This window comes from Capricornis sumatraensis, chromosome 7, assembly GCF_032405125.1.
Source record: "Capricornis sumatraensis isolate serow.1 chromosome 7, serow.2, whole genome shotgun sequence".
Taxonomy (NCBI): domain Eukaryota; kingdom Metazoa; phylum Chordata; class Mammalia; order Artiodactyla; family Bovidae; genus Capricornis; species Capricornis sumatraensis.
In genome coordinates, this window is record NC_091075.1 from 83964719 (window position 1) to 83979895 (window position 15177).

At 37.8% G+C, this 15177-nt stretch overlaps 1 protein-coding gene across 4 annotated transcripts in view; it reads right to left on the minus strand.

Annotated features, from left to right (window-relative positions):
* EPHA5 (EPH receptor A5) overlaps positions 1-15177 on the minus strand; it is a 412214-nt gene that overhangs the window by 365195 nt on the left and 31842 nt on the right. The gene's annotated exons all lie outside the window — the stretch shown is intronic.

Below are 15177 nucleotides of genomic sequence, written 5' to 3' on the forward strand. Positions count from 1 at the left end.
CTTGGCTTACAATGCAGCGTAGGGACTCTCACAACCAGGTCAGCCTACACAAGGGTGATTTTCTTGGCCTCTAAGGAAACGATGAGCTAACAGGATGTTATTAGTCTTCTTACTCATAATAACTAGATGTATACCAGAAAGTAGCATGGAGGCACAGTGACATTTGTTTTACAGAACAGAATGATGATAACCAAAGATGTAGAATCACTGGTTACAATGAAGTTTCGAATAAAAGAATAGTGGGGCATATAATAATAAGATTTTACATAAGTCAAATAGATCAATGAAATATGAGTATGAAAGAACACTGAAAGCAAACAGACCACTCAAATAATATTACTGAATACTGGGTAAAATTCATGTGCATGTAGAAATCAGGTTTCAGAAACATGATGGAAATTATGTACTGAAACAACTAATTTCACAGCAAATTTTTTGAATAAAATAGTTCACATTATTAATTATTTTTATAACTAAATAAACTTTATGTGCAAAAACAACTTAATACTTGGGGAGATGCTTCCTTATCAGAATGTCCAAGAGACACTAACTGAGATGACACCAACATTTTCGTTTTCTTTTAAGCTTCTTTCCTCATAGGACAGGCTTCCCATGTGGCTTAGTGGTTAAAAAAAAAAAAAAAATCTCCTGCCAATGCAGCAGGTACAAGAGATGTAGGTTCGAGCCCTGGATCGGGAAGATCTGGAATAAAAAATTGAAACCCACTCCAGTATTCTTCCTGGAAAATTCCATGGACAGAGGAGCTTAGTGGGCTACAGTCCATGGGGTTGCAAAGAGTCAGACACAACTGAGTAACTGAGCATACACACACTTATAGCAGAGATGGTCAACAGCTACAACTCTACTAATACTGTATGATTTTACTCTTCTTCCTCAAACCAGCTGGTTTTATCTGAATCAGTGATGGTTGACAGAACTGAATGGTACTGATCAAAATCTTTCTATACACAATTTAGAACATTCCCAGTCAGACTGAGCTGGTCCTTCAAATTTGAAATTGGGTGAAAGTCATGTGTGTGTTTAGTTGCTCAGTTGTGTCCAATTCTTTGCAATCCCATGGACTGTAGCCCACCAGGCTCCCCAGTCCATGGGGATTCTCAGGCAAGAATACTGGAGTGGGTTTCCAAGCCCTCCTCCAGGGGATCTTCCCAAACAAGGGATCGAACCCAGGTCTCCCACATTACAGGCAGATTCTTTACCATCTGAGTCATCAGGGAAGCCCAAGAACACTGGGTGGGTGGGTAGCATATCCCTTCTCCAGGGGATCTTCCTGACCCAGGAATAGAATCAGGGTCTCCTATAGGGCAGGCAGATTCTTTACCAACTGAGCTACCAGGGAAGATCTCGAAAGCCATGTGGGAGTGAAGCAAAGAAATCTGGTGTGCTGAGAGAAGAATGAACAAATGCCTAGTCAAAAGTAGGAACCAAAGAAAGGGGGCAACCACTTCCTAGCTCATGAAAGCATGCCCAATACTTTTCTTTCATTTTTCCAGCTATTCAAGTTGATCTTGGGTTCTTTGAGTTAACCAGGCATTGTGCTAAGCATCACACTGTTGTCTCATTCTAAACGTTAAGAGAAGGTTGTTCAGTAGGCAATATTACACATAATTTATATATTAGGAAAGAGAGATGCAGAGAGATTAACTTGCTACACATTAGGTAGTGAGGGGTGGTATCAGAATATGAATCTAGAGTAGCTGATTTCAAAGTCTCCATGTTAACCATAATGCCTTTAAGTAGGCAAATACATATGACAAGTTAGTAATTTGGATTGAATTCAATACAGAGGGCCCCAGAAAGTTTCTGCAGACTCTATTCATAGCTCTAAGAAATATCATTCAAACTTATCGACTGATAGTTGAAGAAAGGAAGTGAGTCCTGGGTAGCAATGTAATCTGTTTAGCACATAACAGTCTTTTGGTGAAATTAGTTGTAGCTGCCCAGGTGGCATAGTGGTAGAGAATCCACCTGCCAAGCAGGAGATATAGGTTCGATCCCTGGATCAGGAAGATCACCTGGAGAAAGAAATGGCAACCCACTCCAGTATTCTTGCTGGGAAATCCCATGGACAGAGGAGCCTAGCAGGCTACAGTCCATGGGATCACAAAGAGTCAGGCATGACTTAGCAACTAAATAGCAACAGCAAAATTAGCTGTATAATAAAAATAAAGTATTCTTGGTTCAAGCTGCAAACACCAAATAAATAAGACTATCTAAATCCAAACCTTGATGTCTTTTTTTACTGTTCTATTTTAGACCAAAATCTACAGCCTTCTGGGTCTGAATGACCACTGCTTCCTACAGATTCATTCCTAGTTATGTATCTGTCAGTGACTAATACTGTTAATGTGAATATATATTTAAGACATAGGACAGCACGCTACAAGTAACAACAGAAAGGTCTTTACACTAGAGAAGCTTAAAACAGTCATATTCAAACACTGGTAACACTGCAAATATCTAATTTTCAGTGTATTCAATACATGGGAAGGGCTGAATTCTGACAGACTAGAAAGTGATCACCTTTGCAGGTGGTAATAGAAAGCTTCATGTTGTATAACTTAAACTGGGCTTGGAAAAATTACTAGCACTAATATGGGCTATATGGAGAGTGAAAGATGGAATACTGAAAGTAATCCATTCAAGAGGTACAAATTTACATTAATCCTTTGGGGAGTTAAAAAGAGAGAAGTCAGATCATATGGAGGGAAGAGTGGTGGGATGTAGGATCAAAAAGATAGCAGCCTCATGCTCCAGAAGACAGAGATGTCAGGCTGAACAGTTTGGACCATCATTTTCTGCATTAGTATAAGCACTGAATGGCACAAAGGAAAAAAAGTGAGAGAGAATAAGGTAATGAATAGCAAAGACCTCAAAAAACTTCAAATGAGAGAGGAGTCTTGAGCATTCTCTCTCCCCCTGCTGCCTTTAATGGAAATAATCAACAGGAATGCTGGATGATTACAGTATATTTTTTTCTCTGTGGGAGAGGCAGATTATGTACTCAGAACCATAAAGCATTTTGCTTGCAAAATTAATTCAAATTGACTTGCATGGGAGCACTGTCACATGAATTGAAAACAGCTGAAGAATGGGTAGGGGTAAAAAAAAAGTCATGATAAACAGCAATCAAACCACTTGGAACGTAACTGGTACTTGGGCCTTGGGGACCTTTCCAAAGCCCAGTTTTATTTAATATCTTCATTAATGAATGGGAAGATGAGAGTAAAGAAAAAATCATTATAGTCACATATAGAAAATGGAGCACATATCAGTTAGAACAGAGTTTTCTTTCAGAAGGAAAATGATTATAGGTTCGGATTTGGAGCACATCATTTCACAGAGAAACCTCTATATTGACGCCCAGAAATCTCCATATACATGGTGGGGAAAAGTAAAATATGTGGACCCAATATAAAGCAGGAAGGAATAATACTAGGAAATGACTGTTTGATACAGGTGTGTGCACAGCTGTCTCATATCACAGGCAAGCTAACTGTAAGCTATATATAACTTTAGCAATAATCTGAAACTCCGTGTGTGTGTGTGTGTGTGTGTGTGTGTGTGTGTGTGTAGGTGCTCAGTCATGTCCTACTCTTTCCGACCGCAAGGACTATAGCCACCAGGCTCCTCTGTCCATGAGGCTTCCCAGGCAAGAATAACTGGAGTGGTTGCCATTTCCTACTCCAGGTTCAGATTTATGTTCCCTGCTTATTAGACAGAACGGTAGAAAACATCATCCAAAAGAATGGATCAGAAGAATTAAGTGTTTGGATAGAAAGCTAGCCAAGGTGATGAGTATGGATAACACAGCTGCATACATTGTGATCTGGAGGAAAAATAGATAAGGATTGAAGTGAAAATGTAAGTCGCTCAGTTGTATCCAACTCTTCCAGGCCCCATGAACTGCACCCTGCCTGCCAGGCTCCTCTCTCCATGGAATTCTCCAGGCAATACTGGATCTTCCCGACCCAGGGATCAAACCCAGGTCTCCTGCACTGTAGGCAGATTCTTTACCATTTGAGCCATCAGGGAAGCCCAGATAGGGGTTGGGATGGAGGCAAAAATAATTTTGCAGCATGATCAATCAGCTAATGGAGGAATGATTAGTTAGCCTTTGAACCACAGTTTCCCAAGGAAGTAAGACTTGAAACTGCAGTTTGAAGGCTATGAGGTCTTTATCTAGCCTACTGCAGTTAGGGTAAAAAGAAAGGATTAACAAGAGGGTATTATGAATAAAGGTCATTTTCCAGTTTATATTTGTGAGTTTTCCTATAATCTGAAAGTGTTTTGAGAGCCTGTAAAGAAGAAAATATTTGCACTGTTTTACAGTGACTTTACTGGAGAAGGGCATGGCAACCCACTTCAGTATTCTTGCCTGGAGAATCCCATGAACATAGAAGCCTGGCGGGCTACAATCCACGGGGTCTCAAAGAGTCAGACATGACTGAACAACTCACCACACACACACATAACGACTTTAAACGTACAAACAGAACATCTACTAAACAACTGAAACAAGCATCAATTTGTATGGAAATACAAAAAAAAAACCTTGAATAGACAAAGCAATCTTGAGAGAGAAGAATGGAACTGGAGGAATCAACCTGCCTGACTTCAGGCTCTACTACAAAGCCACAGTCATCAAGACAATATGGTACTGGCACAAAGACAGAAATATAGATCAATGGAACAAAATAGAAACCCCAGAAATAAATCCACACACCTATGGGCACCTTATCTTTGACAAAAGAGGCAAGAATATACAATGGATTAAAGACAATCTCTTTAACAAATGGTGCTGGGAAAACTGGTCAACCACTTGTAAAAGAATGAAACTAGAACACCTTCTAACACCATACACAAAAATAAACTCAAAATGGATTAAAGATCTAAATGTAAGACCAGAAACTATAAAACTCCTACAAGAGAACATAGGCAAAACACTCTCCGACATACATCACAGCAGGATCCTCTATGACCCACCTCCCAGAATATTGGAAATAAAAGCAAAAATGAACAAATGGGACCTAATTAAACTTAAAAGCTTCTGCACAACAAAAGAAACTATAAGCAAGGTGAAAAGACAGCCTTCAGAATGGGAGAAAATAATAGCAAATGAAGCAACTGACAAACAACTAATCTCAAAAATATACAAGCAACTCCTGCAGCTCAATTCCAGAAAAATAAATGGCCCAATCAAAAAATGGGCCAAAAAACTAAATAGACATTTCTCCAAAGAAGACATACAGATGGCTAAATCAACACATGAAAAGATGCTCAACATCACTCATGATGTTGAGAAATACAAATAAAACCCACGATGAGGTACCATTTCACGCCAGTCAGAATGGCTGCTATCCAAAAGTCTACAAGCAATAAATGTCAGAGAGGGTGTGGAGAAAAGGGAACCCTCTTACACTGTTGGTGGGAATGCAAACTAGTACAGCCACTATGGAGAACAGTGTGGAGATTCCTTAAAAACCTGTAAATAGAACTGCCTTATGACCAAGCAATCCCACAGAATTGAAAGAGACACATGTACCCCAATGTTCATCACAGCACTGCTTATAATAGCCAGGACATGGAAGCAACCTAGATGTCCATCAGCAGATGAATGGATAAGAAAGCTGTGGTACATATACACAATGCAGTATTACTCAGCCATTAAAAAGAATACATTTGAATCAATTCTAATGAGGTGGATGAAACTGGAGCCAATTATACAGAGTGAAGTAAGCCAGAAAGAAAAACACCAATATAGTATACTAATGCATATATATGGAATTTAGAAAAATGCTAATGATAACCCTGTATGCAAGACAGCAAAAGAGACACAGATGTATAGAACAGTCTTTTGGACTCTGTGGGAGAGGGAGAGAGTGGGATGATCTGGGAGAATGGCATTGAAACATGTATAATATCATATATGAAATGAATTGCCAGTCCAGGTTCGATGCATGGTACTGGATGCTTGGGGCTGGTGCACTGGGACGACCCAGAGGGATGGTATGGGGAGGGAAGACGGAGGGGGGTTCAGGATGAGGAACACGTGTATACTTGTGGTGGATTCATGTTGATGTATGGCAAAACCAATACAATATTGTAAAGTAATTAACCTCCATTTAAAATAAATAAATTTATATTAAAAATAAATCAATCAAAAATAAAACAACCATCACAATCTTACTTGCAGGAGTACACTGTGACTACTGCTGATTTATTCAATATAATTGTATATATCAAAGACGTAATACATTTGTTTCATATGCCAAACCAGAGCGGGACATTTAAAAAAAAAAAAAAACTTTACTCATAATTACTAAGTTTCCATGTGGGAAATCTACATGTGAAATTGTGCTTCATCTAAACTTCAGTGTATGCTTAATGACTATCTTGAATTCCTTAAATTATTTATCTTAATTACCTTACGGATGGGGTATGCTTTATGTTTTTCTAAAAAATAATGACTACAAAGCTACTCTGGAACAGGACTGTTCTTCATCATACTGGCATTTGCATTATATAGTATAATATCCATTCCCTTTAGAATTCTTTTCTATCACTGCCCAAATAAAGAGCTTTTCTATATCCATTAATGTGCTCTTTTTTTCCACTTCAGCATTATTATCATCTTTATTAGCCTCCCCACACTCAGTGTGGGCCTCAATGCTTGTCATTAGCTTTCTTCTCCTTTGGTAGAAAGCAAAGCCAAAACAAGGTTCTGGCAAAACTCACCCTGATCATAACCAAAATATTTGAGATTCGCACTGTTCAAATACTTTTCCTCATCCTTCTCCTTCAAGTTTCGGGAGAAGAAATAATGCACAAACCAAATTTTTTTAAATCAAAATCCGAGTGTCAGGACGGAATATCCAGTTTTTCTCTTGATTCAGGAGAATCCAGATAAAATACTAACAACAGATTCACAGTCCATTTTTTAATAATCTAAACAAGTTATTTTCAACTTTAGAAGTAAATACACAGGCTCTCTGCCTCAAAGAAATCAGAAAACAGAACAAAGAGACATTAAAACAAGAAAAGCCATAAACCTTGATTTTGAAGTGACTCTATGAAGGACTACTGCTTGTTCTTTCTGCCCTAGGCAAAGAGGATTAATCTATCTCCATTTTAGTACCAATATAATTTAAGTCAATATTCTGAAATTTCTCTAAAATGAATCAATTATTCTGAATGATCCTAATAACCCTTAAGATCAGCACAAGAAAAGATTTCCAAAAGAATGTTTATCCTCTTTGAATGGAAGACGACACGAGTAAATACAAAAGTGAAAACTGCAATAAGATTCATAGGTGATACCCAGGAGAATATGATGGCTTGCCCATTGTGTGTACAGGAAGTACAGAGAACTCAGTGGGGAAAAGACTTTCCACCAAAGCAAGGAGGCAGGTGTATTCTGTAATCTACTGTAAAAACAACAGATGGAAAAAGAGCAATAGTGGAATTTCTGAGACTTAAGTGCATAATCCATAAACAAACACAATAACCATTCGTTTTATTCTTGTAAAAATATGTTTTGGAAACACTAAAATTTTCCAGGAAACAATGCTATTTACACACATGCTTAGACTATATAGATTAATCAATATTAAATGTTCCAGAAGGTGAACAAAATAATACTAATGTAATTATAAGGAAGGTACATCTTCAGAGTGTATACAGAGAGAACAGTGAATGTTCTGTATGATCCTGCATGGTAAACTCATGTTGTAGTCTATTTGCTAAAACCCACAGAATTTATGGTCCATGGGATCACAAAGAGTTGGGCATGACTGAGCCCCTGAACAATAACAACAGAATGTACAATAGAGTGAACTTTAATATAAACCATAAACCATTACCTTTAGCTAATAATAACGTATCAACATTTGGCTGGTCAATTGTAACAAAACATACTGAATGCAACATGCTAATAATAGTGGGGAAAGGGTGAGGGGAATATTGAGGTTGTGTATAGAAATTCTCCATACATTTTGCTCACTTTTATGCAAATCTAAAACTATATTAAATTTTTAAATAAGGGAAATGGCTCAAAAATAACATTTAAGAAAAAATCTTATTAAAAACATTAAAAAAGAGAGGGATGACAATAGAGTCGATCATAAAATCAATTAATTCTCAACACCTCTTTATTATTACTTATTCCTTAGTCCTGATCTTAATATTAGTATTACAGTTAGAATTATGTTCTAATGGGTTGATACTGAAAACATTTGCTACCTGCTAAGTCACTTCAGTCATGTCCAACTCTGTATGACCCCTTAGACGGCAGCCCACCAGGCTCCCCGTCCCTGGATTCTCCAGGCAAGAACGCTGGAGTGGGTTGCCATTTCCTTCACCAATGCATGAAAGTGAAAAGTGAAACTGAAGTCGTTCAGTTGTGTCTGACCCTCAGCGACCCCATGGACTGCAGCCTACCAGGCTCCTCCATCCATGGGATTTTCCAGGCAAGAGTACTGGAGTGGGTTGCCATTTCCTTGAGAACCTCAATATAAAATGCTAACAAAAGGTGCTATGTAGGAAAAAATATGTACTCAAATAAGCAGTGAAATCTAGAACTGAGAGTAACTATGCTGGATCATGGAAAAAGCAAGAGAGTTCCAGAAAAACATCTACTTCTGCTTTACTGACTATGCCAAAGCCTTTGACTGTGTGGCCCACAATAAACTGTGGAAAATTCTGAGAGAGATGGGAATACCAGACTACCTGACCTGCCTCTTGAGAAATCTATATGCAGGTCAGGAAGCAACAGTTAGAACTGGACATGGAACAACAGACTGGTTCCAAATAGGAAAAGGAGTACATCAGGCTGTATATTGTCACTCTGCTTATTTAACTTCTATGCAGAGTACATCATGAGAAATGCTGGACTGGAAGAAACACAAGCTGGAATCAAGATTGCCAGGAGAAATATCAATAACCTCAGATATGCAGATGACACCACCCTTATGGCAGAAGGTAAAGAGGAACTAAAAAGCCTCTTGATGAAAGTGAAGGTAGAGAGTGAAAAAGTTGGCCTAAAGCTCAACATTCAGAAAACGAAGATCATGGCATCCGGTCCCATCACTTCATGGGAAATAGATGGGGAAACAGTGGAAACAGTGTCAGACTTTATTTTTTTGGGCTCCAAAATCACTGCAGATAGTGACTGAAGGCATGAAATTAAAAGACGCTTACTCCTTGCAAGAAAAGTTATGACCAACCTAGATAGTATATTCAAAAGCAGAGACATTACTTTGCTGACTAAGGTCCATCTAGTCAAGGCTATGGTTTTTCCTGTGGTCATGTATGGACGTGAGAGTTGGACTGTGAAGAAAGCTGAGCATCAAAGAATTGATGCATTTGAACTGTGGTGTTGGAAAAGACTCTTGAGAGTCCCTTGGACTGCAAGGAGATCCAACCAGTCCATTCTGAAGGAGATCAGCCCTGGGATTTCTTTGGAAGGAATGATGCTAAAGCTGAAACTCAAGTACTTTGGCCACCTCATGCGAAGAGTTGACTCATTGGAAAAGACTCTGATGCTGGGAGAGATTGGGGGCAGGATGAGAAGGGGACGACAGAGGATGAGATGGCTGGATGGCATCACTGACTCGATGGACGTGAGTCTGAGTGAACACCAGGAGATGGTGATGGACAGGGAGGCCTGGCATGCTGCGATTCCTGGGGTCGCAAAGAGTCGCACACGACTGAGCAACTGAACTGAACTGATGCATATAAAGAATCCACCTGCCAATACAGGAGACACAGGTTCGAAGCCTGGGTTGGGAAGATACCCTGGAGAAAGAAATGGCAACCCACTCTGGTATTCTTGTCTGGAAAATCCCATGGACAGAGGAGCCTGGTGGGCTACAGTCCATTGGGTCACAAATAGTCAGACATGACATAGCAACTAAACAACAGCAGCAACAAATGCAAACAAATGCATTGATATTTACATCAGTTAAGCCAGAAGTCAGCCCATGTTGTGCTTGTTTCTTTTCTTTTTCTGTCTACAATCAAAGACCTGTTCCAGGAAAAAAAAAAAAATTACAAATCCTCTGCTTATTTTATTCAAAGTGAAATGGAGTACTGATTTCTACATTTGGAAGCTAAGGTATGAAAACTCTGACAAATTACTTATTTCATTGAACTCTCAAATGCCAAAGAGAGAGCTGAGTGGCTGTTCCTTTTAACTACTGCTTTCTGGTTCTGTCTTGAAAACAGGAATACAGAAGTAGCTTTTTAATAAACTATTATGTTTTCTATTTTTTTTAGTGGCTGAGGGATGACATGGTCCATTTGGGTACATTATCCTATCTTATCCTACAACAACACTGCAAGATAGATGACATAATAGCCACTCATCCCTGCTTAACAGACAGGAAAGCTGATATTCTCCCAGGTCCCCAAAATTCATAGGGAATTACAGGTACACCTGGGATGTGGAAGACCCAGGTTTGATCCCTGGGTTAGGAGGATACCCTGGAGAAGGGAATGGCAACCCAATCCAGTATTCTTGCCAGGGAAATTCCATGGACAGAGCAGCCTGTTGGGCTACAGTCCATGTGGTTGCAACAACATAGCATGAACATGTGTTATACATTTTTTCAAATGTATTATGATCTATTAATACCAATTAATAATGAGAGACTTTATTTTTGGGGACTCCCAAATAAATGCAGATGGTGACTGCAGCCATGAAATTAAAAGACGCTTGCTCCTTGGAAGAAAAGCTATGACCAACCTAGACAGCATATTAAAAAGCGGAGACATTACTTTGCCAACAGATGTCCATCTAGTCAAAGCTATGGTTTTTCCAGTAGTCATGTATGGGTGTGGGAGCTGAACTATAAAAAAGCGGAGTGCCAAAGAATTGGTGCTTTTGAACTGTTGGGTTGAGAAGACTCTTCAGAGTCCCTTAGACTGCAAGGAGATCCAACCAATCCATCCTAAAGGAGATCAGTCCTGGGTGCTCATTGGAAGGACTGATGCTGAAGCTGAAACTCTGACACTTTGGCCACCTGATTTGAAGAACTGACTCATTTGAAAAGACCCTGATGCTGGGAAAGATTGAACGCAGGAAGAGAAGGGGATGACAGAGGATAAGATGGCTGGATGGCATCACCAACTCAATGGGCATGAGTTTGAGTAAACTCAGGGAGTTGTTGATGGACAGGGAGGCCTGGCGTGCTGCTGTCCACGGGGTCACAAAGAGTCGGACATGACTGACTGAGCGACAACTGAACTGAATAGCATGTGACACTCTCTAGCGCATTTAAAACTTTCTCTTTTTTTAATTTAAATTTATTTATTTAAATTGGAGGCTAATTACTTTACAATATTGTATTGGTTTTGCCATACATCAACACGAATCCACCATGGGTGAGGTGAATTTTCTCTTCAGCACCAACTCCTCTTTTACATACACTAGAAGTCTAAAAACTATCCAGAACCTACTTATGTCTCTGGAGACCTAATTGTTTGGAAGAGTTCTCCTGGTAGGAGTGTCAGTATCCTGGAAGACCTGGGTTTAAAATGGCCTCAATCTCTTTCCAACTGAATACCCTTGGACAAGTCACTTACACTTAATCCACCTCATTTTTTCCATCTGCAAAAAAATACTAAATATCTCTTTTTACATTGCCATTGTTAGTATCAAATAAATTTATGTACTTAATAAAAGTATTTTTTATGGCAACACAGTGAGAAAGAATGACGTTATCACATGTGCCAAACACATACATATTCCTCCCAGCTGTGTCACAAACTACTTGAATGACCTTGAGCAAAAACTGTAACCTTTCTGCCACTTCTGTACAAGTATAGAGAGAAAAGAATAGAAAACATTTCACTTATCACATTGCTCTAACACTCTGATAAATCATTCTCAAAATAATAATGCCACACCGAGCTCCATGGTGTCAGGGACTTTTTCTTTTCTTCCCCCCCCGGCCCCGACCCTCACTATCTTCACCATGATAACCCTGGTTATAGTAGAGAAGAAAAGTTAGGCTCTGACTCATTCTCACTTCCATAACTATTAATAACTCTAGTATGTATACATATATAACCTACTAACAAAAATAAACAACTACTATAACTAACCAAACCAGGTACAAATTAAGAAAGGCACACATAGTTTGATAGTCTGTGCCTAGAAGAGTTCTAGCCACAAGGTAAGGGCCTAGTATATATCTGCTGAATGAATGAATACAGCGAATTTGCATAAAAGTTAACTTTTCTATAACAAAGTACCTCTGGACATGTATCGAAAAAAAAAAAAAAAAGGAAAGAAAAAGTGAAAGAGACTCCAAATTACTACTGTAAGGCAGAAGACACACACACATACAGAACACACACACACATACAGAACACACACACACACACACACAACACACACACACAGAGTCTAGCTCATACACTGTGATTACAAAGTACAAGCTGAAGCCAAAATTCAAAAGATGTGCCCTAAGGTGAAGTACTCAAACAAAACTAGGAAGAAACTCTCTCAGCATATAACAATGAGAAAAATTTTTTTAAAAATGAAGTCCCTCCTGAAACAAAATAAAATCTCAATGTTTGTGCAATATTGAAAAATGACTCCATGATAATGTGAATACTGCAGATTATCAGCTTAAATAATTGAAGAGAAGCAGGTGGAAACTGAGTCAAACAGAAGAATTTGCTTAGTCTTCCAACAGCAGCCTTTGGTCAACTTTGGGAGGAAGAAGTCATGGAAATCTGCCAGCCCTGGCTTTCTGAAGCTTCCAACTAAACAGAAAAGTTGGAAATTCAGATTTTACATGAACTCTCCCAATCTCTACGTGCTGACAATAAATCTATACAGATAGAGTCAAAAACAAAGAAACATAAAAACCTGATGGACTGGCAGATCTCAGTATGAGAATAGAAATGCAACAGAAGGTCAAAGAAAGGATGTGTACTGGGTGCCAACACTGCCCAGTTCTACTTTCTGTCACACTTATTTAATCTACATGTAGAACTACATATTAGGAATGTATGACCCATGTCATAAATTAAAAAAATATTACCCTTCTAAAAAATATTTATTGAAGTTCTATGATATGCCAGGAACTGAGCCAAGTTTTAGAAACACTGTGCAATGGTAAATATGAGCTTGTCATAAGAAATCTAAAAGCTTAAAAAAAAAGAAAAAGAGTACAACAGGTGCACTGATGGTTTCTAAGAAGTGTATGGAATGTGTACATGACTACAGGGATGAATAAGTGTTTATTCTAAGTTACTTGTCCAGTTCTCAGGCCTACATTTAAGTTACTATTTTGATTAGTTTAAAAATAAAAGAATAAAATATTCTTTCCTAAGGTATGAAGTTCAGGAAAATGTTCTAGAAAAAAAATCCAGAATATTCTTCTTTACTTAGTAAAGTAAAGGCTTTGAGACTGGAGGAACTCTAGCCAAGACAGTCTCAGGAGAGTATTCTTTTAGGGTGTGATTGGACTATATATAATGACAATTCTCGAGGTCAAGTGTTTGAAGAGTATCTTGCCTGACTCACTCCACTCTAGTACCTGCCAGACTACCATTTTCACCCTGATGGAAGATTGTTTTTTCCAAGACTACTTTAAAGAGTGGAAGAGGCAGGAAAGAGCACAGGGTACCTTAAAATGCCACAAACTTGTGGTTCTACCAAGATTTAGTCCTTCTCTTGACTGTTCTCAGAACTACTCCAAGAGCTTGGTAAATTTCCAGAGTCCTGAAAAGTTGATTCTTACAATACTTTTCAGTTTTTCTCATGGCTTTTATGGAAGAGAAAATTTTCAGATATCTTTACTAAAGAATTTTTTGCTAACATTATGTCAATGATCTATATTTCAGTTAGAATTAGATTATCTATTTATAAATGACTCAACCTAATAATCTATAAAAAGTGCATGCAAATTTTATTGGAACTGCTTGCACTTTTATGCTTATTCTCTTTAAAATATAATTTTAAAAGTTTCTTCAATTTGCATTTGGGTGAGTTTAACACAAAATGTAACACCTCGGTTTGACACACATTCCTTATACTTGGATAAGTGCACATTTTACAAAGTTTTTCTAATTTAATTTCTTTGTCTTCAATATTAACACCAGGCATTAGCAGCGTGGTTATATTAGTCAGTGGTTTCAAAAGAAATCACTCAAAAAATTATAAGCGTTTTGAAAAAAATACTCTTCAAAGAACTCTGAACAAAATTAACAATATACTAACAATTATAATAGAAACAAAAAGTAAGGACGAGCTTTTTAGAATGACTGGAAATAGCTCATTCCCCGTACAAAAGGTATGTTTTTATTAAGAAATCAATTGTGCTTTATACAGAAATCATAGTTAAAACTGAGTCATTTCCCTAAAACTATCTAGCTGCAACAACAACTACAACATCAGATTTACCCTCACAGTTACACTCTGTCCAAACTTTTCTGAATGACTACTGAATGGAAGTATGAGAAATACAAAACTAAATTCAAAGAGAATATGACATATTTTCTGAGGGTTTAAAAAAAATAACTTCATCCCAATATGTCAGCCTCTTCTCAGAAAGGACAATTCAAAATATTTATGTAATAAATCATTTTTGATATTTGAAAAATATAGAGAACAAAATATATTTACAGGTTCTCATATATGGATGTTAGCTAGAGATCTTCCTGTATAGGAGGTGTACTTAAAGATGAAAGAAAGAAAATAACTCAGAGGTGGCCAGTGAGGGGAAGAAGGAAGAAAAAAATGGTGAAAGGAAGAACATAAGAAAGACAAAAAACAGATTAAGTGAATATATACCTTTATGTTGGCACTGGCTATATTGAATACAAAACTGAGTGTTTTTATGTTCAATTACAAATTGAATAAGAATTTTTTTTTCACATGGTTTACCTTCATGTTTTAATATCATGGTTTACCTTCATGTTTTAATATCATAACAATCTACTTGTATTACTTTATTTATATTATACCTCTAAATATAACTATATTATTTAACAACCAAAAAGAAATACCAACTTAATGAAAAAAGAAAAAACACACAGAGATGAGGATGTTAACATGTGTATTATTAGGCACTAGAACAATTAATACTACTTGCCCTATTTCCAGGGCTTCCCCAGTGGCTTAGTTGTAAACAATCTACCTGC